Source organism: Carassius auratus, unplaced genomic scaffold, assembly GCF_003368295.1.
Source record: "Carassius auratus strain Wakin unplaced genomic scaffold, ASM336829v1 scaf_tig00214657, whole genome shotgun sequence".
In the NCBI taxonomy this organism is placed as follows: domain Eukaryota; kingdom Metazoa; phylum Chordata; class Actinopteri; order Cypriniformes; family Cyprinidae; genus Carassius; species Carassius auratus.
Genome location: NW_020527754.1, coordinates 897,501 through 925,000, shown reverse-complemented (window position 1 = coordinate 925,000; position 27,500 = coordinate 897,501). Strand labels below are relative to the sequence as shown.

Genomic DNA, 27,500 nt, shown 5'->3' with positions numbered 1-27,500 from the left:
CACCATATAAAAACAGATGTCATGGTAGCATTTTAATAAAACTGTTAATATTACGGTAGCGGGGAATTTGGACGTGCATGAGTTATTTTATTTAATCTGTGTTAGTTTAAGGTTATTTTTTTTTTAACCTAAAACACAGAGACGCTGATTGATGTGCCTGCATGTCAGCATTTCAGTGGGCTTAAACAGATCACTCTTTACAGCGGATTTAGTTCCCAAACAACTGACAATTTTGACCTAAATATGATTTTCAGTTACAATAATTAATCCTAAATTTCGACATTAATAATTTAGCAACATCAGACGCACGCGCGCTCACAAGATCTGCCGGTTCTTACTTCTGTAGACTCGCACTTAACGGTTCATTTGAATCAGTGAGTGGTCGAACAGCTGCAATCGGATCATTCTAATTCGTAAATGAATCGTTTGGTGCGATTCACGATCTGATTAAAGTTTATTTTGAAAAGACTCAGTTCGTTCATGATGAATCAGACACCGCTTCTGCGTGTCGGAGCACGTGATATATTATAGGGAGTAACGATATGTTTTATGAAATGGAGTGAAGTTAAAAGTACGATCTTATGCTTTGGAATGTAGTGAAGTAAAAGTAAAAGTTACTCAAAATAAAACTACTCCAGTAAAGTACAGATACTTGAAAAATGTACTTAAGTACAGTAACGAAGTAAAGCTACTCCGTTACTGTCCACCACTGCTCATTTTATTTGAAAAGATTACTGCTGAATAAAGAAAATGTATGGTTCTCCCCTAAGACTGTCACTCCGTTAAATTTGATCATCTGAAACATCATGTCATTATTTTTAAAGGTGGAAATGTCACAGTGAAGGACATATTCAGATCCTGCATTTTCTCAGGAAACTCCTAACACAGTTTTATTTATTTATTTCTCATTGAATCTGAATGGAGACACACATATTTATATTGTGAAGATAAAGAAAAACATTTAGAAACTATTTTTATTCATGAAAACAGACTAATTAATAGTAAATAATGTAAACACCCAAATATTAAAAGTTCAATAATAAGAGCATGTTGGCTAATACAGAAAGAAACAAGGGGTTTGTAAAGGCTATATATATATTATATAAACTAGGAAAACAGAATCAATTTAGTAAATTATGCAACAACAACAATATACTATCACATTATAAAAATAAAATCTATACAAAACTAGAAGTTATAGACAAAAAGTATGATATAATATAGCTACGTTAATATAATATGATACATTATATAAAACATTTCCTTAAAAGTAAAACAAGAATTATATTCTAAAACTATATATAAAATAACACATTTCTTTCCTTTTAATGTGCATAATTGCTACTACATAATGCAGAAACTGGAAATAAGTGATTTGTAAAGAACAAAAAAGAAGAAGATTTTATTGTTGTAGTTCTGAAAAGGTTTACTTCTACAGTGTTGGTTTGAAACACACTCGGTCTGAACATCATTCAGAAAACAGTGGAACTTTCCATTAAATGCATCCAAGCCTTTTCCGATCATTGTTGTTCAGTCTTTGCATCGTTGCACAATTATATTGATTGTTTTATTTAAATAAACACCACACACTGGTATTTTGCCGCCGAGCCGATAACGTGTGAATACAAGCCTACAGAGAAAGCGAGTGCTCGAGCTCAGCACGTGATGATATTGGCAGAGATCCGAGGAATGAAGAAGCGATGGGATGCTGTTGATTTTGCAGTGCAGTTGGAGGCTGGAGCTCCTCCGTGTTTATTTCTCTTTTCCTGTCTCATTCCAAGACAGAAGCTGCTCAAACCGACTCTAGGAAGCAGGCCAGAGCTAACATTTCATTTAGTGCGTTTTCCCCTCTGCGTGTTTTGATATCCTACACAAAGCCTGCGTGGATTTGCCTGTATGCTGCAGCTTACATCTGGCTTACGGCCTTTCATTATCCCGAGCGCATGTCAATAAACAGGAGTGAGCTCCTCCTGGGAAAGGGAGCAGAATAGTACAGAACAGCTACTGTAACCTCGACGAGCAATCAGACTGAAGTAACCTGCGCCAGGCGATCCTGTGTATTTCCATCCCAGCGGAGTCAGGAGTTTGTGTAGGCCTACTAACTCGACCCAATCCAAACACCACGAACAGACTCTTGCTGTTGCTCTTTCATTAACTCACTTGATCGGTTATTGTGTTGCTGCTTAATCCAGATTTCACAGGTTTCATCCGAGAGGAGTCATGCATCATTCAAGTGGGCTTTACCTCTTTTACTTTCAGTAGATTAGATCATATTTTAATTTTCGTGCAACACACACACACACACACACACACACACACACACACACACACACACACACACACACACACACTTTGCATGCTATATATATATATATATAGTAATTCTGTGGCACACTGTTATTTAGTATTGACCAATAGATGGCGCACTCATATACTAATTAAGAGTGGTGCACGGTAACTGCTGATTTCACCGGTAACTGCCGAGTTCTATTTTATTTAATAAACCAATAATGACTTGGTTTTAGCCAGCACTGTCAAAGCAAGGAAAAGACTGACGAGGAAAGACTGAAGACAAACATGATTTGTAATGAAAAAGACAAATCTTATAGAAGCTGAAATATAAAACTGGAAACCAGGAGGGCAGATGAAATGGAAATAAAAGCAAAAATGAAACTTTTTCAGCATTTTTTGTCATTATTTTTATTCTTTGTCATCCATCTTTCTTTCTTTTTCCGTTTTTTTTGAAAAGCAATAAAAAGATCTTTCTCTCTTCAGAAAAGCAGTTTTTCTGATATACTCATATTAGTACATCATAAATTGATATAATAATAAACAAATAAAATGAGGCCTGTTAAATAATATTTATATATATATATATATATATCATGTAATATTTATATTTTTGAAGAATAATTTGCCTGTGTTATAGAACTGATGCCAATAATGTGTTTTTTTGTTTGTGTGTGTGTGTGTGTTTGCACTAATATTTATCTAGATAATTTCTTCAATAAAATCTCAGAGGTCTTTGGATGCACTTAAAGTATTTTTAACAAGTTCATCCAGAGCAAATGATCTGAGCTGCTTTGCACATTTATTCATCATTAAAAAAAATGAATCATTGTCATTATTGTCTCATTTGTTTGTTTCTTTTTGTTTGCTTGTTTGCTTCTTTTGCTGTTTTCAGAGGAGAAACATCTGAGACGAAGAGCAACCCCTGAGAAATGTGTTGACTTGAGTTTCAACACTCGCAGAAAAGGCGATTGCTAGCTTCTTCATTCATCTTCATCAGATTGTTTATCAGCTGTGCTGGTGGTTTTGCTTTCCCAGTTAAACGGTCAGCAAACAACACTGCTCAAGCTACACGATGACAGTACTGGAGTGAGTGTGTGTATGTGCAGGTGTGTATCTTTTTTTGTCAATATGCAATTATCCTCCCTGTTGCACTTCCTCTAAATGGGAAATGCTGAAAATAGCAAACGGGAAGCATTGTCTCCTAATTGCAGCTAACAGTAGTCACTTGCCGTATTGATCACACATTAGATGCGGTTGTGTGGAGTGGATTAAGGGTTGTCTATTCCATTCTTAAAGCCTCAACAAAAGCCTCCAATTAATGTCGCTGCACACAAGGGTTTTTCTAGAATGATTAAGGACCACTCTTCATCGTGGTGGTGGTCGCATTATGAGTTAAAGTGCTCTTTTTGAAACCAAGAATGTCTCAGATTGAGGTTTAGGAGGTCCTTGTTCAGCCTCTTGTGTTATATTGTTATGTTTTCCCCCACACTGTGTTTGAAACCAAAATAGCATTAAAGCATATATAACTACACTGTGAAGAAAACGTTAATAACTCCAGGAACCTGCTTAGATTCTGTAACATTGTAAAAATAGTGTCTGATTTTCATTTTTTTTTTTTTTTTTGACCAGACAGAGACTCTTTGCATGCTTTTATGTTCAGCCTGCATAGTTGAGATGAAAATACAGATGCATATATATACTTTGATCCAAAAAGATGTTTCTTTTCAAGTTGCTGCTCAATGTTACGAAACTTTGACATGCATTAAAAGGAGAAAAAATGTCAAGATACTGAAGTGCAAATGGGTGCTTTAATGGAAAAGTTTCTTTCGGAGTCTTTTCAAGCTACTGAAAACTCACAATGTTTCTACAGTACGTATGGCAGGAGGTGACGTCATTCTGGGAGGCTTTCAGTGACTCACCAAGGCTGCATTTATTTTCTATGCTAATATAATATGAAATGTAAATTATTCCTGTGATGCAAAGCTGCATTTTCAGAATCATTCTTCCAGTCTTCAGTGTCACATGATCCTTCCGAAATCATTCTAATATACTGATTTACTGCTCAAGTGACATTAGATTATCAATGATTAAAACAGTGAAAAATAACAACATATATCTGAAAAATAAATATTTTGAAAAATTTTAACTGTTCTCTAGGATAGCCTTTAAGCGTAGAAAATATAAAGTAATAATAATATAACAGCACAGTACAGTAAAACATTTAAATTATATATTACATATAAAATTATATATAAATATATATATAATTTAAATGTTTTTCTGTACTGTGCTTTTATATTATTATTACTTTATATTTTCTACGCTTAAAGGCTATCCTAGAGAACAGTTAAAATTTTCCAAAATATTTATTTTATATATATATATATATATATATATATATATATATATATATTTATATCCTGGCAGGATTGTTATAAAGATTAATTCGCAATAAATATTCAAATATAATTTTTTAGGATGTGCATGAATAGATATAAAAATATTTTGTAATATTATACATCTCTTTCATGTTACTTTTGATCCATTTAATCCATCCTTGCTGAGAAAATTATTAATTTCTTTAAATAAAAATCCAAACTTTTGAACAGGGTAAAGAAATGTAATAAATATCCGCTGAAGGCAAGTTGAAGTAGAACCCATGTGCAGTTTTATTCAATAAAAGGTGACTCAAAATACAAAAACAAACAAAGACTTGGCTTGACATGAACTTCATATGAACATAGACTCTCCAGCAGTAGATCACACAAACAAAAAGCTAGACAAAACCCATACGACTTGTGTGCTACAGAAAATAAGAGCATATGGGTTTGGAGTAACATGAGCCTGAGTAAATAATGAACTCTTCCATTAACATGAATCTGATCCTGTTTACAGGTACGCTCTTTGAGTGGCGTGGGGTGAGGGACAGCAACCAAAGGTCAGACCCTGCGGTACATTAAACTAGCAGCTTGTAGATAAATGGAGTAGTTAGTGAATTAGAGCTAAACAATCCCACAATACAGGTGAGGTTTTCCCTCTGGTGACCAATTATCCGGACGGCTCTAGCCTCCATAATGGAACAGGGGCAGTCAGCAATGTAGATGCTATTTGCATCTCTCTGTCTTTCTTTTTTCCTTGCACCAAATTAAAATTTAACTGTGTGTGCAGAAAGCAATGGACCTTATAGAGCATTTGCAGGAAGTCCTTTTGAATGCAAGAGCGGTCTGTCTATTTGAAGAAGATCTATTTGAGGAGATATGGAGGAATTGCTCATATTGCTCAAGTCAACGTGAAACCCATTTAAATGTGACAGATTTCTTATTTTTTAATGGAAATAGGATTTTTAACAAGAAAAAATGTGAGATGGGACTTGATGTAATAGGTCAGGAATTGATCAAATCATAAAAAGTGTTTTTTTTTTCATATTGATGTATAAGCATTGGTTTTAAAAGAAGACTTTTATACTCATCAAGGCTGAATTTATTTGACCAAAAATGCAATAAAAACAGTAACATTGTGACATATTGTTACAATTTAAAAGAACTGTTTTCGATTTGAATATCTTATTATTCCTTTGATCAAAGTTGAATTTTCAGCATCATTACTCTAGTTTGATTTCCTTCAGAAATCATTCTAGTATGCTGACTGGATAATAATGAATAAAAGTATTGTTGTGGTTGTTGTTATTGTTATTATTATTTTAATAAAAAAATAATCAAGTTTTTTAATGGTAGTGTATGTAGTTATTTGCATGCTTATTTATTATTTTTTTATGCCTTATATAAATACATTAACAAAATTTACAATTAAAAAGTAAATGATCTATGTAAAACAGTAACGTAAAATTAAAACTAGTAAAAACTAGTAAGGCCATATTAAAACAGCAGGAGGAATGAAAGGAACTATTGACAGGAAAACTGTTGGTCATAGCAAAGCCGTGAATCTCAATCATCAGTATCATTTTGTTTCAGATATTTCTTATTTATCACACTCTTCTGAACAGATACAGATAATACGAGACATTTCACTGAAATATATGAATGCACCAATTGCCTTTTCATAGGCATTGACTAAATCAGGCTTAACAAAGCACCGAAACAGAGTCCTAATTGAATGTTTTTGGAAAAACAAGGAAATGAAGCTCCACGCGTGACCAGCAGCAGGGACTGAGGCCTCCAAACTGGGAAAACACGTTCGAGTCCAGTGCATCCCACCGAAGTGCAGTGTTGTGCTGTGGCCCTGGAGCTATTCGTCCTCAAACAGAGCTGCATATCCATAAACTCCAGGTGTGCTGTTAACACAAGGCCTGTGCATACGTGACAGGCAGCGAATCAGAGAACCGTTGACCTTTGACACACTAGTTGTGCTTTCTTATTAATGAGAGTGAACCTTCAATTTTTAAACATTTGTGATGTATTATATATGTAGGATCCAATTGCCACTTCAGAGAAAAATCGGCAAATATCAGTGGCGGTTCGTACCCTTGGATTTAGACAACACAACTGGAGGACCTGGGGGTTTAAACATGCCCCTGAGTGATTATTTCTTTGGTTTAATTGATAATGCATACGCAACATTAACCAGGAACATACTACTGAAATTAACAGTGAAAATGAGGCATTCTCATTCAGCTGAAACCTTTTAAGCTTAGAGTGTTATTGATTAGAGCTTGTGGGATTCGAACCAGCAACCACCGCACGTTACTGAATTTTCTGTGTACATCTACTTGGTGTCATTGAAAAGATGTTTATTTACAGCCAGATGAATTAAAACATGTTATGTGTTTATAATCCATTATTAATCTCCAGGCCACACCGAGCATTGCTGTGCCAGCATCAGTACCTGGCAAATGTGAGACAAGTGCACTGTCTTTAATTGCACATCCCTCAAGTGAACTGGGAGTATGTTATTCTGCCTTACAATACAACATTTGTCTTTTTGCTCACTTTTACACTCATAATTGTAAACAGTGGGTACTGAAAACACATTTGCTTTGTAAGGACTGAATTGGACCACATTTAAACAGAGAAAAGAATGAAGGGAATTACTGTAAGGAAAAGGGTTGATAGTTATGGCAATGCTTTGAATCCCAAATCATCAGTGTGATATAGTTTAAGCATTGATTTAAATATTTATCATATATTACACTTTAATCTAATACATGCAAACCGTTCAAAAGTTTGGGTTCTGTGAGATATTTTTCATGTCATTTTCTTATGCTCACCAAGACTGCATTCATTAGGTGCAGTAAAAACAGTGCTGAGATAATAATATTAATAAGATAATAGTGACAATAACAATAATAATGAAAACATTACAACTTAAAATAAATGTAATTTTAATATTTTTAAATATAATAATTAATGGTCATAATACATTTTAATGGTAATTAAATCCTGTGATGGAAAAGCTGAATTGTCACAAACTCCAGAACGTTTTTTTAATTGGCTGATTTAGTGCTAAAGAAACATTGTTGTAATTATTATTGCTTTTCTTTATTGTAGGGTTAGGTTTGAATTATTATTTATTATTTTATTATTAATGTTACTATTGTTGTGGAACCTATATATATATATATATATATATATATATATATATATATATATATATATATATATATATGTGTGTGTGTGTGTGTGTGTGTGTGTGTGTGTGTGTGTGTGTGTGTGTGTGTGTGTGTGTGTGTGTGTGTGTGTGTGTGTGTGTGTGTGTGTGTATTTTAGGATTCTTTGATTAATATAAAGTTGAAAAGAGCAGCATTTATTTAAAATAAAACTTTTGTTTTAAAGTGTTTAATGTCACTTTTGATCAATGTAATGCATAACTGCAGAATATAAGTATTTATTTCTCATAAGCAACAAAATAAACAGAAGTGTATGTAGCTATTTTGATTCTTATATTCTGCATTATATTTTTATTTTACTGTGTAACTATTTAACTTACATAAAAAAAGTATTTAATAAAACCCACGTACAATAGCAGTCCATTTTTCATTATTTAACCCTGCATATTTGACAGAGTTTAGGTTTATTTTTTAATTTATAACAAAAGCAGTTTAACGTTTTAAGTATATATAACCTTTTGTTAGATGAGTTAATTTGCTGCGCTTCCACGTTTCGCCAGAAGGTGTCGCCAATTCTCACGCTAACGCGCTGCCGTAGCTCATGGCGCTGTAAGTGGGAGGCGCTTATTTGGAGTAAAGTATCAGCTGGGAGAGACCTGAGCAGCATTCACTCGCGTCTCTCTGTGCGGACAGCATCTGTCAACTCCCCGGACCAACTCATTACAGCGCACTAAGAGAGAGAAACACACCTGCTACAGATGCGAGAGGCCACTGCACACTTCTCAGCGCCATGCTATGAAACAACCGCCAGCGCGTGAGGAACAGCATCCATATCTGAGAAACAAGGACAGACGCCTGGCATCACTGGGCAACTCGATCTGGAGGTGAGGCTGGAGATGGTGATGGTGATGATGTCGGTGATGATGTCGAGGATGGCAACTGTACATTATTATTGCATGGAGCGCTATTATGTCACGTGCACGTTCTGGTGGCAGAAGGTGTTTTGGTGAAGGTGTTCGCGTGTGTCGTCCTCTTTTGCTGGATGTGGAAAAACTTCCTGCTGGGATTTAGTAGCGAACGCTGGATTGGGTCACTTGGACCGCATGGAAGATGCTTTTGTCCTGGATACTTCAAATAGTTGAGTTGCCGTTTGGCCTGAGGCGCTGGAGATCCACCTGCGTGCAGAGTTCAGTTTCCACCCTTAAGTAAAACAAAACTCCTAACCTAAGTAGACTGCCTTTTAATGTCAATATATGTGAATTCAAATCTTAAATGACCAAAAATACTATCTAGGTAGACAACTCTCTAGGTTTGGAGACTCAACCATTGAACCCCTAGGTCAGGTGTTTGTTTACTTCTTTTACTAATGAATATGAATGTAATTTACTAATGAAAAATGTATGGTTTTTTTTTTCTGCTCTCTGTAAAACTAACCGAAGCAACTTTATATATACTTATTTCAAAATTAAATATTTATTAAATATTAAAATATATTAAATAATAGTTTTAATATTTATTTGTAAGTTTTTAATATTTAACATTAGTTTTAATGGTTTTAGTTTAAATATTATTAAAGATACATTATTTATGTATACATTTACACATATCACATATTAAAAATATAACAAAATATTTAAAAATATATATAAGTTACTTAATTTATATTTAAATATCATATGTATATAGAATAAAATAATGACTTAAATATATATATATATATATATATATATATATATATATATATATATATATATATATATATTCCATTTCAGTCTATATCACATTTTAAATTTCTATTTAAATATAAATGTAAATAAAATAGTGAATATACTTTTTTAAAACTGATTAAAAAAATGGACTGATATGATTTAAGCTGAAATTGACTAAGATATGGACTGAAATGTCCATATGAAATGTCCAGTTATTATATTTATATTTAATTATAATGTATATATGTATACAGAATAAAATATTGACTGATATATATATATATATATATATATATATATATATATATATATATATATATATATATATATATACACACACACGCATGCACGCACGCACACACACACATATGTATATATGTATGATTCTTAAATTGATCAATTTATAGATTTTTATTTATATATTTATATTTAAATATATATTTTACAAATAATGAAAACATTTCTGATGTAAACATAATTTCTATTTTGCATGCAAGTCCAGGGACACCTTCAGTAAATCTTTTGTTGTTGTTGTTGCAGACCCTTGTATAAGAGGTCAAACTAAACTCTGCAGGAAAGTAGATCTCCAGGAGCCTGGATTAATTTTTTCCATGCATGTCTTTATTGATTGGTTCAATATCATAAGGGAGTCTGATACAGTAGGAAGCTTTTGTTGAACCCGGAGGCTATTATGCATAGAGAAACAGTGTTGTTGTTGTTTTTTTGTTTTTTTTTTTTGCAGTAGTACACACATGCAATCTGAATTTATCCCTTCCAGACAATGTTATGGGACTATTACAGATAGCTAAATCGATTGCATGTGCAAATGATACAGCAGTGCATTTGTAAGTGTGTTCAGTGTTATCTCAGAGGTCAGCTGTCTCTCAATATAAACATATTTCAGAAGTCACCACACGCATAACACTCGACTTGTTTCCCCCGTGTCGTGGGGATAGTCCGTGTCGTGCTATGCATGTGTTCTCTTGCACACACAGAAGTGTGGAATAGCAGTGCTGTCATGTTCGCAGACGCAGACATTGATAACATTGGCAAATGTATCAGGTTGCAGCTTGGAACATGCGCCAGATTAAAGGCTTACAGTTTGAACGCTGTTAGCAGTCGCACACGTCACATCAGTGTTTTGACACTTCCAGGAGTATGCATGATTGCAGAAATATTGCTGAATACTCATAAGATTGGAGTATGTTTAGTTATATTTTAGTGCACATTTGCGCTGTGTCTGGAAGTGTTGTGGTGCCGGTCATATTGTTCCATCCTTCTCTTTTCAAAATCAATATGTTTTGTACAGAAGGAAGAACAAAGAACGAGAGGTTTTGCCTTGGCAGCGCTAATATGTTTTCAGGATAGAAGAATATTGGAGCAGGGATAGATTTCAGCAGCTTTCTTAAGACTGAGATGAGAATTTCTTTAGGAAAGCGAGGCGGTTTTATTATTTTCAGGATACGGATACCTTCTAGGTGTATTGTTATGAGTGGAGAGGATCACTATGGGAAGGCTTGTACAGGTGAGGTCACGGTTCTAAAGCTCATTGGATTTAATTTCAGATTGAGTGCATGAAAGTTCTTGAGAGCGGAGGACATGCCTCTGTGCCTCAGTCAAATATTTCTGATAAATCCCAATGTCTCCATGAAGATATGACTAATGATTTTCTCAGATCATATTTTAGCAGGCAAGTCGTGTGTTTTCTATCAGCTTGATTTTGTAAGTTGTTTTTAGTCTTAGATCTTGTTTTTTTATTGTTTTTTTTTTATCATATTTAGTCAGTCTGTCCTCTTTTAGTCTAGTTTCAGTCAGTTATAACTTTTTAGTCATGCTGCATTCATATTATCATAAGTATTTTGCTCAAAATTATAATTCATTTACTGATCATGATTGTTTTAATTTTAGAAATGTCATCAGCATCAGCATTATTGCACTTTCACCTATAATCATAAACCTGGTTTATTTAGCCTCATCTAGTTTCCCCATTTATTATATTATCATAATTGCAAGTGCAGTATTACATTATAAAAACTGGTAAAACTCAAAAGCTTTTCTGAAAAGCTAAAGACGTTTTTCTAATATCACTTCCATTTTCCTATAATTGTACAAATGGTTTATTTTATGTCATCTAGTTTCCAGATTTATTATATCATAGATAATAGCACAGTATGAAAACTAGTAAAACTCAAAATCTTCTTGCAAAAGCTAAACCAGTGGCATTCCTAATATTATTTTTTAATATTAATTCCATTTTATTCAATAGTCATACACATGGTTTATATTACATGTACCTAATCTGGTTTCTCAATTTTTTATATTATCATAATGTACATTATGAAAACCAGTAAAACTCAAAAGCTTACACTGACGTTCCTAAAGGAAACTACTTGCAGATGGCTTCTATCCTTTGTCAACAACAGCGTGCGAGCGACTCTGTACTTCAGCTATTATAATAAGACGATTTATATCCATTTATATTCAAAAGAGTGTTATAAAAAGAGAAACGCCCCCATCTTTTAGCATGGCTGTCTATTGTAATGCATTATCTTTTCTAACCGCCTGGAAAACGTAGGTTAATGTTTATATAAAACAATCCGGGCAGCAGTTCTGTGTCATGCATGTTTAGAATCTAAAAATAAGAATGCCGAGGTCTTATTTTAGACATCTGGAAGATGCACGTTAGTATGCTTTATTGATATGGCATTTGACTTGTTTATGCAAAACACACTGTGAAGCTGAGTTTGAGAGCAGTGTTTGATTTCGTTCTTTGTCTATTTATGGTTGTGAACTGTGTAAAAGTAATGAAAGCAGATCCTAATTTAGAAGATGGAGGTTGCGTCAGTTTCTCGGCTGGAGTATTGTGGGGAACGTCTGTCATGTATGTCATCCGTCACATTATTTTCATCTTGTGCCACCACGCAGAATCTTTATTAATTAGTTGGGCTTGAGGTTTTGTTTGTGATTTGATAAATTACCTGTCTGCACTGAATGTTTTGCCGGGTGTTTTGCTAATGCATTGCCCGCTAAACCAAGTGACAAAGTGTTAGTCGAATAAATGAGTAGATGTAAATATTGTTGAATTTGGTGGCCTGTTACACTGCTGCAGATGGAAAAGCAGGAGCGAGTTGTTTATGTCGGTTGCCTAATCAGCGAGTTCCCATCCGTTATATTAAACCTTATTAAGTCAGTGACATGCGAGGTCATGTAAACACCTTAAATGGTTTTTCTGCTACCAGGGAAAGGTCAGCAATTGTTTAATTCTCTGCAGAACATGTTACTGTAAATTTCACTGAAATAATGTCACACCGGACAGCCTATAAATACCAAAAACAGTTAAAGGAGCAGCCTTTTTAGCCAATCAGAAAGCCAGAGCTAAGGATATACACATATCTTCTGTAAAAGGTGTTTTTAAAATAAACAGACTTGAAGTATTATTTATTTTTTAAACATGTTAAGTGTTCCGTCTGCTTCCTCGGCCTGGGTGAGTGAGTGACCACGTTAAATAAAAATCAAGTTGTTTATTGATCAATTTGGGTTGGGGTGTTATCCTTTTTCCTTTTTATTTAGTCTTTTTGTATTTCTCTATTGGTATAATGTACTTCTGCATTCAATATACCATTTTTGGGGGCAAGAAGAAATTACTGATTTTATTCAGCAAGGATGCATTAAATTAATGTATCAAATTGTGACAGTAAAACATAAAAAAAAAAATCGAATTAATGCTGTTCTTTTCAACTTTATATTCATCAAAAAATCTTTTAAAACTATTTCCACTAAATATTAAGAAGCAAGACTGATTTCAACATTTATAATATTGATTTGGGAAGGTTCATGTGATCACTGAAGACTGCTGTAATAATGCGAAAATTCAGCTTTACATCAAAGGAATCAATTACATTTTAAAATCTATTCAAATAGAAAAGTTATTTTAAATTGTAATAATATTTCGGATCAAATAAATTAGTCATAGTAGCGCTTTATTGTCACTGGTCACAGGTACCAAATTAAATTAATTTATTAAATTAAACCTCAGTGAGATTCTTTTTTTATGATAACATATAGTTTCTTACATAATAATTATTTACTAATAAACAAGCAATTTTCATGCATAATGTGCAACTTGTTTGACTAACAAGTTTAGACACATGAATGACACATGAATTCTTTTATTGAGCTACCACATTTTTTTTGCCGAACTGCTTGCGTCTTGCGGTAGAACATCGTAGCCGGAACTACTTCTCTCTGTTTATGTTTATGAAGAATCACAACGGTACTGGGTTATGCCGCGGTACCCCCGAAGCAATCTAAAATAGTCCGAATATAAACACTTATTATAGGTGCACCCTAGTGATTCAGGACAAGCTAAAAACATGGTTTGGAAAATGGATTCATGGTGTACTCGCTTATTATATACATTTGTCTACATTTTGAACACAAACAAAGTTACGGACCACAGCTCTGATTGGTTGATTTCTTACCGGGAGCGGATGACTTTCTGCAAATGGCAATAGGAGCACTGGGAGGAGCCAGAGGAGCTTGATTTTTTCACAGATTATCTGTCTCATATTCTACTGTCAGGACATAATGACAGGTTTATATATTAAAATATATATATATATATTAAAATATATATATTAAAATATATTTTATATATTAAAATATATTAAAATATATTTTTACAAAAGTTACCTACTGCAGCTTTAAAGTTGCATTTAAAATAATTAAAGTTCTGAGGTGACGTGCTCATTTAAGTTTGATTTTGCATGATGCTTAAGAAATTGAGCATGAGAGAGTGCCCTATTCAGGACAATTTGAGTGATTTGGGACTAGAAATGTCTAGCATGTAACCACTGATTCCATGTTTGAACCTTGGCACTGTGGGTGAATCTAGATCTTCAGGAGTGTGTAAAGATGCACTCGCTGAGGCCATATATAGACTGAACCCACGAGGATGCGCTGGCAGTCTGAACCGACCTGAAACAAACAGATGAGATGGAAACCACTCTCTAACTGCTGACAAGACAAATGCAATACCTCAGTTGGGTCGCACAGAGAGGTCAAATCAGCGAGAGACTACGTTAGACTGCTTCATAATCTGTGGACCTAAGCCAGTTGGGAAAACATAGCTGAGTGAATGTCAGAGTCTGTGATGAGAATTAGTATGCGGAATATTCAGCTCCCAGCCAAAGCAAATGGAGTAATATACTTGCTAATGTAGAGGGCAGAGGGCCTTGAGCAAACTACACACTTTCCGAGCTCTTAAGAGGCTGTGCGAGCCATTAGAGACTGTTGTCCGCTATCCATAGACTGCGTGCGCTGTCACCTTCGACCCCGCCGCTCTGTAGACTCACAGAGCTTTTCTCTCTCCATCTGTTTTCAAACTGGATTTCGCTTGAATACTCGGCTTGAAAACTCATGTTGGATTGGCGATTGTAAAGTGCTTTTAACAGCGTCGGATCCCTGATGAACTCTGAAATCAGATTTTACGTTCATGGACATTAGCAACTGCATGAAGCAGCATTTGCATTTTAATTTAAAAGTGGCAATGCTTTTAATATTCGTAATGTGACATTTCTGAGGGAAAGTCATGTTTAGTGGGGAATAATGTTGCGTGGGATTTCATTGTGTGTGTTGGGATTTGATGTGATGTTATTTGTTGGGTTTGCATAGTAACTGTTACTATTGCTCACACTGTACATAGTGTTAGGGATTTTAATAAACTAACTCTTAAGTGTGAAACGTGGCATGTTACTCATCCCACAGAGTTTGTGCTACAGACATGAATAATGTTTCTGTTTGTGTAGGTTGTTTAGAAGATGTGTGATAACTTTTGTAGGCAAACTGAATGGTCCCCCCAAAAAAAGAAAACAGAAAAAATCTCATAGACTTACTTTAAGAGAGATCTGACCCATTCAATTTTGATGAAAGATTATGAAAACTGACACACTTTAAATTTAATTTTGTTAAGAATTCATTTCCCCCATCCATTTTTCCTTTTTTAAATATTTATTTTATTAGGTTCAAAAGTTTATTTTTATTTGTATTTTTTTTTATAGTAAAATAGAAAGTTGACATAATACATAATAATAAAATAAATAATGCATTAAATGTATGTAAAGTAATATTATTAATATTGTTGTGAAGTAAATTAAATGAAATTAGTAATGAGTAAATTCAAAATTACTGGTATAATAATAAAATCACAATGATTATTGTAATGATATTGAAACTTCATATACATCGGGAAGAAGGAGGCGGGAACCGGCGCACAATCAAAACATTTTAATATTCAAAAATAAATACAAAACAGCGCACCAGCCCCTCGCGGACGACTGTCGCGCGCAAATAAAAACCAAAACATAAAATAATGTCCCAGGCCTGGTCCTCTCTCGTCCTTCACTATAGTCGCTCCAGTTTTATATCCTTCCATCTCCTACGTGGGACTCGATTCCGGCGGTGGGGCGCAGGTGTAGCTCATCTCCAATCACTACACCTGGCCTCACTCCTCGTTCCCACGCCTCTCGGCCCCGCCCCACTCGCCACATACCCCCATCGCCCCTCGCAGGCCGGGGGGTACTCCAGAGACTGCGCTCTACTCCCCCCCCCCCCCCCCCTCCCAGATTTCTAATTCTTTCCGGAAAAGCCGAGCTCCTGGAGGCGTGCCATGAGCGGAGCTATAATACCGATGTTTTGTGTTGTTTCCATTAACATATATTCACTTATGTGCTGATTTCCAACAAAATACAGAAATCTGATGCAATTGTACATGAATCATGAATGGGGTCTTTTATCACAGGGACGGCTCCATGTTTTAGTAGCAAACGATGTGCAAATCCAGCGTCGACTTGGGCCTTGTTTATAAAACATTCGTCACTCAAATGAGAAAGGCACTTACTACACTCCGTTGCTTGGAGAAACAAACTGCATCCACTGTTCATGTAACATTGGGTCCTTGGGGGACCTGAACACGGTAAACTTTCCCTCAGATCCAAAAACACACTTATTTGCAGCGCTGCCAACGATTTTGAAGCGTGTTGATGTGCGCGGCCTCGCTCTCCTCTGGTCAATGTGTGTGCGCAGGCGCGCTTTTCCGGGATAATTGCTCATATAAGGAGTTCCACTCTATTTTTCGCTCTTGTCTACGTCATTAGATCCACGATCGAAAAAAAAACAGCCGAAATTTGTACCAACCCGGAAGTAAGATTTTCGGCACATAAATTCTCAGTCATTCTCCTAAATAATTGTTTACAACTTTGGCCATGTTTAGCATGAGAATCCATCTCTTTAACACTATGAACAACTCTGAATACACAAAACACAATTGTACCACCCCTTTAAGAATAGAACTCAGTCAGTTTTGATTTCGTATTGTATTTTAAAACAATATGCTAACAACTGCATGCTGCTAACGTGAGGTCATTCCCTAGTTTGAGACCTGTGACTTCACTGCAAATTCAGAAGTCAGTGCTTTTTAAAAATAGACTCACTAGGGTGAATCAAAGCACTTGTACGTTGGTTTAATGAGCAGTGAATGTAGTGCTTATCGGAGCCTGTAATCTGGAGCCCCTCCCGGCAGCACTGATACCCCGCGGGGGGAGGTTAAGCGGACCGCTCTCAAATCCCTCTCACACCTGACAGATCTTCAGCACGCTCCCTCTCCTCACCATTTTATTCGACTCTCCATATTTACATCCTCTATTTGCATTCTATCACGTATCCATTTTCGAGTATAATAATTTCTTCCCTCTAAATGTTTCCATCGGAAACAAATAGTCAGACATGCCTGGGAAGTATGCGGTACTTTGGGACACTGCATTCTTGGGCATTATGTAATCATTTATTTGCTGGGTAAATAATTGAATCTGCCTTCGAGGATAGCGGCTCTATCTAGGGCATTAGAGAGAGTTCAGGTGTAAAACAACGCAAATGATTTATGATTTTTCTAGCTGCACTTGGCCTCTGTGGACTGGCGTGCCGTAGCTGGGAAACTAGCCACTAAATACTGCCCCTCTGGGGTCATCGTGGACATTAACATGTGCTTTAATAAGAACCTGTTTAGCATCCACTTTTAACTAAAGTTCTCTAAAACTGCTGGCCCTTCCTGGTTATGAATGATGTAGTCTGTTTTATGAGGTTATCTTTATGTCCACTAGGGTATTGCTTTAAAGGGATAGTTCACCCCAAAATGAAAATGTTATAATTTACTCACCCTCACGTTCCAAACCTACGTGAGTTGTTGTTGTTTATTTAATCTGAAAATAAGATATTTTGAAGAATTTTGGTAACCCAGACATTTGACGGTAACCATTAACTTCAATAGTGGTGTGGGAAATGCTATGGAAGTCAATGGCTACCGTCAAACACTTTTCCGTCTTTTAGAGGGGGTTAAAGGGTTAGTTCAGTCAGAAATAAATGTTATGTGATTGTTAAATCACCCTGGAGTTGTTCAGAAACTTTCTGTTGTCTGTTGGCACAGAAAATGATTTGATTTGTAAAATCTGTTGAGCTTTTAAAAAAGCCATACATCTGATGTCACATGATACACTTTCTGTTTACCAAAAGGTCATTTGCTAAAACTCACCTTTAGCATGCTTAGGGATCATATTGGCTTTAGAAAACCTTGAATACTGTGCATGATTCTAATGGACCACGTTTACCTTTTTGGTGCTTTATATTGTCCTTTTCTATCAAACTTTATTTAGAATTTAAAATGAACTTGAATTGCTGATTTGAAATAATTTTTATTCAGTGTGTGTGTATATATATATATATATATATATATATGTATGTATGTGTGAATAGTATATTGATTGAAAGTGACACTTGCAATGTAACATAAGATTTCCATTCCAAATAAATGCTGTTCTTTTGAACTTTATGCATCAAAGTCATATGAAAAAAATATATAATAATTTCCACAAATAGTAAGCAGCACAACTGTTTTCAACATTGATAATACAAAATGATTTTTGAGCATCAAATCAGCACATTAGAATGATTTCTAAAGGATCATGTGACACTGAAACCTGGAGTAATGATGCTGAAAATTCAGCTTTGAAAAATAAATTACATTTTAAAATATATTCAGCTAGTAAAGAGTTGTCTTAAATTGTCAAAATATTTCACAATATTAATGTTTTTACCATATTTCAAATAAACGTAGCCTTGGTGAGAATTAGTCTTCTTTCAAAAATATATTTAAAAAAAATGTATGGACACCTTATGCAAGTAATTATTTGTTGTAAAAGAGTGGCATGGACATTCTTAGGTTGTGCTATATGGAAGAAAGAAAGTCACATGGTTTCAGAACAACACGAGGGTGAGTAAAATATTATTTTTGTCACTTTAAATACATTTCAAATGATGTTTCATGTTGTCATACCAAAATACCAACCCATCAGTTTCTGCATGGGTTTTTATAGAAGGCTGCACTGAGGGAAATGATTACAGGAACGAGTCGTACAGCTACAGACGTCTCATTAAAGACTCTTCATCGCTTTCATCAAAAGCAATCAGCGCACCTCAGAAGGGATGTAATCATATTCACGTCTCTGATATCCGTTTATCCAGTGATGGAATTATTTGCTTCAGGCGGTATCTTTTTCTGAAAGTTTAGTCAGAGTGCAGCAGTTTGTTTAGGGACAGAGACGTGCCAGGTTCACACAGGAGGTCGCTACTAGATGTTCCCATTCCCACAACGTGAACTTTTAGCTGGATGAAACTGACTGCAAGCAGGAGGAACTGGCCCATAGTGCTGCATTGCTTCTTTAAATTACGGATAGTGCATTTGTTCCTGTTTACAACTACTATTTATGGCCCTTTACACAATTGAATAATTTGACTTTGCTCTGATTTCCTTTCGTACTGAGCGGATTATGCGGCATGTTATTAACATTGATGATAAATCTGGAAGTGTCCCAGACTATTTGTGTCTCCCAAATGTAGCTCAGTGAAAATTTGTAGCACTGTTGGAGAGAGGCACAATCGAAGAAAGTGAGATGATTTGGGTAGGGACCTCATTTTGAGGGTGGCGCTGACACTGTCATGCTGTATTTGGAATAATATGGTTTAGGAAATTATATGTTGCCACCTTCATTAAGAAATGCAGGCGGCAGGGAGCACAATTATGGAGGAAAAATGAGCAAATGTCCACTGTTATTAGTCGCTTTGTGTGCAGAAGGAATTTTAACTTCTGCTGTTGATGTGAAAAAAGTATAATTTTCTGTCCTGTGTGACGCCAAAGCACAAAGGAAGGAGACGTGTAGAACCAAGAAACTTGAAAAGCCTTTACCAAAAGGTTATTGATAATTATATACAGTCATGTAAATGTACAGAGCCACGAATAACATTTCTTTGCATTACATATCAAAGAAAATGACACGCTAAAAATTCCACTCACTTCAACTTCACTTACGTTTCGGTTGCTGTCATAAATGTTTAGATATAAAGTTATTTCAACTTTTTTTTTTTTTAAGTCACTTAAATTGGTTGAATACAGTGAAATAGTTTCATTTATTTATTTTTTAACATTTTTATTTAACTATAATAATAGTGATTTGTGACTCTGGACCACAAAACCGTACGTCTTATGTTGCTGGGGTATATTTATAGCAGTAGCCAAAAAAACATTGTATGGGTCAAAATGATTGATTTTTCTTTTATGCCAAAAATCATTAGGGTGTCATGTTCCGTGAAGTTTTGTACATTTCCTACCATAAATATATCAAAACTTAATTTTTGATTAGCAATATGCATTGCTAAGAATTCATTTGGACAAATTTAAAGGTGATTTCCTCAGTATTTAGATGTTTCTGCACCCTCAGATTCCAGATTTTAAAATCCTTATAAAGCATATATCAATGGAAAGCTTATTTATTCAGCTTTCATATGCTGTATAAATCTCAATTTCGAAGAATTGACCCTTATGACTGGTTTTATGGTCCAGGGTCACATTTTAAAATATTAAATAATTTCACTGGTCACTGTTTTCTAATTATTTTATAGTCATAATCACAAAGTTTTGGGCCAAATTGTGCAGCCATAAAAACGAGCACACCAAGCCTGAAACATGAAAAAAAAAAAAAAAAACAATTACAATTTTTATCCCACCCCACCCTACTTCATATAGTCCTATTTTGAAGCTAAATCTACTGAATTTGTACTGGATACAAAAAACATTTGTAAATATTTTTTGAAAGACTGCATTTTTTTTTTTTTGATACAGTAAAAACAGCGATGTTGTGATATTATTGCAACTTAAAATTGCTGTTTTCTATATAAATATACTTTAACATGTAATTTATTCCTGTGATCAAAGCTGAATTTTCAGCATCATTACTCCAGTCTTAGTGTCACATGATCCTTCAGAAATCATTCTAATATGCTGATTTTGATGCGCTTGTTATTATCAGAGTTAAAAACGGGACGGTTGCATAAACTGCTCAGTTACAAGTTAGTAATCTGAATTTATTTCCTTTAAGACTGGTCATATATATATTTTTTTTAATCCGTTACAAAAATGTAGATTGGTCTAATATATACACACTAAATGGCCAAAAGTATGTATATACCTGAAAGTTTACTTCCAAAACCACTGGCCCTTCCCAACAGTTTCCCCAGTTTTTGTGGCTTCATAAAACCTTTTAATTAGAAGTGGGTGTCTGCATAATCTTGACCATGAAGTGTATCTAGGGACTGTTGGATAATATTTTGTCCAATCCTATTTTTTTTTTTTTTTTGGTGTCTTAAAAAGTATATTCATTTAGTTTTGCTCTGTAGGTGTTTGAGTATTTCAGATGAATTATTTCCTCTGCTCAGCTTGAACTATGATAGAAGTGTGTGAAGTATTTTTTTAATGCACTTCATGGGTCCATTGGTTTTCTTGAAAAGTGTAACATCATGACGTTCCAGGTTTGGTGATACACATGATGCTTGTGGATTACCAGTCAATTTTAAATGAACCCCTGCAAGCTCTTTTTCCAAACCACGTTGAGGCAAAACAGGCTAACTCTTGTTATTAATGGTTTGCCTCTATCTCATGGCCTGTAATTGGTCTCTGGTGATTGCCAAGACTTTTGGATTAAGAAGTGTCATTGAAATTGATGTATAAGGTCTGTGAGCCGCTTTCTCTATCAGATAGCGCTTTTTAATCAATTGATAATTACAAAAATGATTCATGGCTTGACTTCGTGTTGACAGGTGAACAATAATTGGGACATGAAGATTTCAAAGCAGGATCTGTTACGGCTTGGAAAGTGATTTTTCACTCTTAGGTGTCCTACTCCGTTTCGGACATGTCCGAGTGGTTTGTGACCAATGGTTGAGGAGGTTAGTTGCTAATTGAAGGATTGCAGGTACAATTCTAGTAGACCAAGAGTGTCACTAAGTTACCAAGTTCATGATCCAGCTCGATCGTGACTGTGTGCCCTGAGGAAAACACTTAACTCGGGGCCCAAGATGGTGCTTGCAGTTAACACACTGAAAATTACTTTGCAGGAATTATGTGTGCAGAATTTTAACTAACCAAGCAAAATCCTCATGAATTGACTTTACGAGCAGTTTATCTCTCCGGTATTGACATTTCCTGATGAAACAGGAAGTTAGCAGGACTGATTGCTGCTTGCTTTGTTAATCAGGTTTAGATGCAGGCCACTGCCATTGAAGTGAATGGCAATTTCTTTTTCATGTTTTTAAAAACTCTTGCTAGCTGTTAGTAGCAGTGTTATTTTAGTATGAATTATATGCTAGTATAGTATTTATTAATATTTTGAATACTCTAGTTTGTTCAGTTTTAAGTTTTTCATCTAATATTTATTTCATTTAAGCTTTATTTCAGCTATGAATTTTTTTTTTTTTTTTGAATGTTTGAGCCAGGGCTTTGGTTTTGGTAGAAGAAAAACCAGTTAATAACATTAAAAAAGAAAGATTTTTTAATAATAATAATAATAATAATAATAATGTACAGCGTTTTCTTTACTCAAAAAGAAAAAGAAAACAGGAAGAGGTCTGGTAACGTTAGCCTATAACACGCTGTGCTTCATCACAGTCAATACAGTATCATCCTTTCAAGATTTTGGCCAAATGTAGGCTACTAAACAAAAGAAAAAAATCTGTCAACATTTTAAAGACATCAAAGTATTTTTAAGATATTTAAAAATGTTTGCTGCATTGTTAAAAAATGCTATTGCGTTTTGAGTAAAAAAAATAAAATCAAAACCAAACATAGCCAAAGTCGCGTAAAGGCTCATGTAGCATTATATTAGCCTATTACATTCAAATATAATGTAGGCTAAAATTCCAGTAGGCTAAGGCTAAATGTTTACAAACATTATAAACACAGTTATTAATTTCTCTCAACAAATCCTCTAAAGTTAAGGCAATGCGGTTACAATATAAAACCGCCAATCCAATTCAAGGTGAAACTGATGCCTACCTCTCATTCATCATGAATCAAAATGTTTCCATATTCGCGAAAGTATCTAATGCTTTTTATTAGTTTTTTTAAATTGTATTTTATTTTGATAATGAACAGGCTGCAATGTCGCAAAAATATGTTATGTGCGCGTGAAATGTTTTGCAAAATAAAGAAAACTACTCTGCTGTCTTGTTTTCCTTTCCGAGTTACTTTGTAACGCATCACAATAAACCGTTACTGTAACCGTAAATGTGCAAAAAAAGTAGTATTTATTATTTATTTTTTGCAAAAACATTTGACACATCTTTTTTATTGGCGTGGATGTTCTATATTTTTGGATCGTTTCCTGAAGAGAAAAACTTGTGTATTGTGTATACAATACAACTGAATCGTATACAATATATATTGTGTATACGATTCAGTTTGTAGCATTACAAAGTTCTGAAATAAATTATAAGTTTATGCCCTATGGATGTTATATTTAAATTCTAACACATTGTGCTCTGTGTACTTAGCAATACATTTAAATTAATTTCTTCACCGCAGAGGATGGTTTGAATATCTATTTTTTGCACTCCTGTTCTGGCAGTTTTCATAATTGAAGATAATCTACCATGCATTTTCTTTATGAATTTAATTCCCATTGCCTTGACAAAAGATGTCGGTTTCCTTGACAAAGTGCAAATGAATGCTGGGAGCGAGACAGAAAAAGCAGGAGCCAATGGCGACCTAAATGATCTTGTATGATATAATGGAAGTACATTTCTCATTTCATGACAAAGTAAACATTTGTCCATATCTTTATTGTCTCTGACGAGTCTGTAAGTACAAGGGCAGGTGTGTGAAGCAGAGACGAAGGGGTCAGGAAATGTGCAAGATGAGCGAACAGAAAAGTGGAGACAAGGGAATCATTCTGTCCAGACGCAATCTGATGAGATCCTCCTCTGTGTCTCTAAAAGCATTAGATTAGACAGTGATTGCATTCCGAATCCTATTAAGTTTATGTAATAGGGAAAAGAAGGGTTTATTACTCCCTATCAGTGTTTTGCTCCTTTTCTTTTTTTGTGCCTGTAAAAGCTCAAAATTCACTTGATTTTCACTTGATTTACTGTGTCATGACTTCATCTCGACGGCTTCGTCATTTGATTGCACCATGTGACTCTTAAATGGAGGTTCATAAGTGAATGATATTTATGTGAGTCAGAAAAATCTGACTTGTCTACTCCATTATAGAGGTCTGGTTATCATTACCAGGAGTCCTAGAACTCTTGTTTCTTTGGCAATTTCCCATTTGAAGGGACTATTGAAAACAGCATGTTTTTAGTGCTGGATGTTGCACTTCTTAGGTTGTTTCTGTTGTGCTTCAGTTCATTTGTATTTGTCAGTATCATGCTTGTGTCGATATAGGCCATGTATCTTTCTTTCTAAGTGTTAACAAAGTCTTAAAGTAGTATGTTACCAATAAACGAAAATTGCATCACTTGCTTGCTCACCAATGGATCCTCTGCAGTGAATAGCTGCCATCAGAATGAGAATCCAAACAGCTGATAAAAATATAATAATACATAACTCTATTCCATCAGTTAATGTCTTGTCAAGCGAAAAGCTGTTAATAAGAAACCAGTGTATTTTAAGTCATCACCTTTATTTATATAGCACTTTATACATTACAGACAAATTTCAAAAGTTCAAGTTTCAAAATAGTTTCACAGTAATTAGCAGACAAATTAAAGAATTAATAATGCAAATGCGCGTTCATGAGAAAGTGGATGACACAAGATGTAGGTGTAGTGCAAGCTCCGGTGAAAACAAAACACCGGTCACGAATAAAAAGCACAAAATGAGGATTTATAAAGAAAAATGATGGAGGACTTCGATATAAGCCAATTGATATTGGTTTTCCGTTGCTGTAGAGAAATTTTGGTTTTCGCGAGACTAGCATATTCTCACCGGCGATTACGCAATGTCCTACATCATCGGCTGGAGCGCCACTCTCTCGTGAACGTGCGTATGGCAGTTAGCAGAAGCAAGAGATTAAGGTTTCTTAGACAAATGCATCGCTTTGCTTCAGAAGGAGCTGTGTGGAGCACTTTTTATGATGGATGGATGCACTTTATTGGGTTTCAAAATCTCAGCATATATTCACCATCATTATAAAGCTTGGAAGAGCCAGGGCATTTTTTTTTTATATAGCTCTGATTGTATTTGTCTGAAAGAAGAAAGTCATATAGAGCTAGGATGGCTTGAGGGGAAGAAAATCACGGGGTAATTTTCATTTTTGGGTGAACTATCGCTTTAAGCTATTAATATTTTTTTTTTTTAAATACAGAAAACAATTAGATATACCCAATCCAAATTTCCAGTTTGAATAGTTTGCACATTAGTATGAGAAATATGTATTGTTTTTGATTAACACTGTCTCACAGCAGTTACAGTGGGTACTAATTACCACTATATTCTTTCAATACTTTCTCTCTCTCTCTCTCTCTGTGTGTGTGTGTGTGTGTGTTTACTGATCATGTTCTCTTTGTCTTTGCAGCCGTACCTGAGTATACTCCAAAGATCTAATTAGTCTGTGATGAGCATCATCATCCAGCACAGACCCAAGGTACTGCAAAATCTCACAAGATCCTGTTTTATATCTTTACACCCTCTCGTCTGTCAAAGAGATGCATCAGTTAGCTCATTTATAGCAGACTGTGTACAGCTGGGTTGTGTTTTTGTTCCCTTTTGTATTAACTGAACTTGAACTGTTTTTTTTTTCTCCTCCTTACACTGGATTGTTTTATGAAAAAAAATTCAATTTATATATATATATATATATATATATATATATATATATATATATATATATATATATATATATATTTATTTAATTTTATCTATATTTATTTTATAATTCTAATTTAATTCTAATATATTTTTGTATGCTTTTAATTTATAACAGAAATAGATTCTAGACCTTTTACAAATTCTAAGAAGTCGATCGATTTGCAACATTTTCCAGTTGTCATCAGTGGAATTCCATCACACTCCAATTAGCGTTTCTCAGTGGACACAGCTCTGGTGATTAAGCGGTGGGATTACATGCCACTAGACTGTCAGGAAAGCCACACCCCCTCAGCTCATGCATCCCACTCTGATTAAATAGAATTGATTTAATTGGGTTACCCCACTGCGAGTTCTGGCTAATGGGATGTGGAGCTTTTTGATCATTGGTACGCAGTGACCGGCTTTGACCTGGCTCAAGTGAAGCAGCACAGCTTTTTAGTTTGTGGTCAGGGTCCTGTGTGTTTGAAGATTAAACCAGCCCACCGGCAGTCAAGATTTTGTCTTAATCTCTAATTAGAATTTGATCAGCGGGAATCTGTGGCAACCTTTTCTCAGGATTGTAGATTCTGTCACATCCTTATCATTGTGTATTTTGTATTCAGTGTGTATTTGAAAAAGTTTCATTATTAATGTGCTTCCGTGGAACAAAAAATGAAGTCTCATACACTCTATTCCAAGTCTTCAAAAACTATATGATAACTCTGTGAGAGGAACAGAATGAAATTTGACTGAAACTTATTGTTTTCAGTAGCTTTGGAGCCTCTGTTCACCATTTACTTCCACTGCATGAGAACAACACAAAGAAAACAACACTAAATTTGATATTTTTGTGTCCAAAGGAAGAAAGAAATCTGCTGCATATTCAAATAAACTGTGTGCATTTCATTTAGCAAAGGTCTGAGATAACAACAAAACTGCGAAAACTGATTTGACCTCCACCTTTCTATCTAATTATATAATGTCCTGATGATTATAATCCTTTCAATCCTACAAATTTATAGTGAATTTGGATGAGTGGTCGACCGATATATCGACATTTTTCAAATCTCCACATCGGCTGATAATTTTTTCTGCTTGGGGGGTTACGAACATTCGAGTAAGGGGGTATATGGCTTATCTGAGTTCTTTCAAGTCTTTTCAGGAATTTTATTATAAATGAAGTATATTTATAATGCGATACTAATCGACATAGCCTTTATCACTGTGTCGAATACTTTGAAATAATATGTTGTGTGCCTAATTCTGTGTAAGAAGACATCATCTAACAGACGGATTTTATTTCCAACGCTCAACTGACTTTATGAAGTAAAACAATGTTATTAAATGATGTCTTTTGTCAGACAAGAGGTTCATAATGCTTCTCATATTTGGAAAGTTGTTTGACGTGTGTTGCTTTCAGAAGGATTAGCATATACTGCTGATTACAGAGCCATAGGTCACTGATAAACACGCTAACAGCCTTCGCCAAACTCTAATAAACATTTTTGTGCTGCGCTTTGAGCTAACTGGAAAAAATATGTAGTATTTTCCCTTTGTGTTGCCATTCGAGATTGACATGTTTTACATATAACTTCAGTCTGCATGTTTGCCACTAAATCTTCAGCAGCAGCTGTGGGTTCCTCGAGCTGGCTCATCTTATCAGATCTCACTATGAAAGCATCGTGGACGCATATCCCAACTAACTTAC

The 27,500-nt window shown here is 34.9% G+C and overlaps 1 protein-coding gene across 1 annotated transcript in view; it reads left to right on the top strand.

Moving 5' to 3' along the window:
* The first annotated feature begins 8,486 nt into the window (after positions 1–8,486).
* LOC113092589 (kelch-like protein 29) overlaps positions 8,487–27,500 on the top strand; it is a 247,263-nt gene continuing 228,249 nt past the window's right edge. Inside the window, exons 1-2 of the mRNA XM_026258237.1 lie at positions 8,487–8,739; positions 25,521–25,589. The gene's annotated coding sequence lies outside the window, so the exon portion shown is untranslated. The remainder of the gene's footprint in view (positions 8,740–25,520; positions 25,590–27,500) is intronic.